Here is a 755-nt window from a genome sequence, read left to right on the forward strand (position 1 = left end):
AGAGGAGCCAGAACTCAAGTGGCCAATAGAGGTATGTCCTGAGGGGGCCAAGAAGAAGACTATTCTGAAGAGGCTGATAGGAGGCAAGCACATCTGACAGGGCACTTACACAGCAGAGAAATGGGCTTGTTTACTTCCATGGCCAAAAGGAGCTGAGAGAGTTGTCCTATACTGAAGAAGGGAGGGGTGTGCTCTCCTTTTCAGACTTTGCCTGACTGTTTCTTGGCCCTGATCCTGAGTTGTGGCCTGTTAATCCTGATCTTGAATTGCACACTTGTGCTTCCTTACTAATCCACTTACCTATAATTATAGTTTGTAAATTCTGTGTGGCCATTACAAGGAATTATCAAATCCAGAGAAATAGAGAGTGTCTTGGGAGGGATAGCTCCAGCGTAGAGGTATGTCTGACTTCCACCTGATAGAAATCAGCTGATCTTGATTCTCATTTTCCCTCTTGAAGTTAGGCAGTTTCTGATGCTATTACTATTGCCATTTTAAAAAGAGATATACTGGATGATGAAGTTGATAGTAATCAATGGATTACTATCTTGTTATTAACATAACTATCATTGCAGGAGTTAGAACTGTAGGAAGGAGAAATTATCAGCTAAAATTTAATATTGTCTGCTCATATTTTTACTTATTTTCATGTCAACAGGAAACAAAATGCAAGTCCTTTTCAATGTTTAAATTGTCAGTGCAATAGCAGCAAATACATAATCATGGAATGATCATTTATCTACTTCCACAGAATC

Source organism: Orycteropus afer, unplaced genomic scaffold (genome assembly GCF_000298275.1).
Source record: "Orycteropus afer afer isolate SDZICR_OR568_19922 unplaced genomic scaffold, OryAfe1.0 scaffold00332, whole genome shotgun sequence".
NCBI lineage: Eukaryota > Metazoa > Chordata > Mammalia > Tubulidentata > Orycteropodidae > Orycteropus > Orycteropus afer.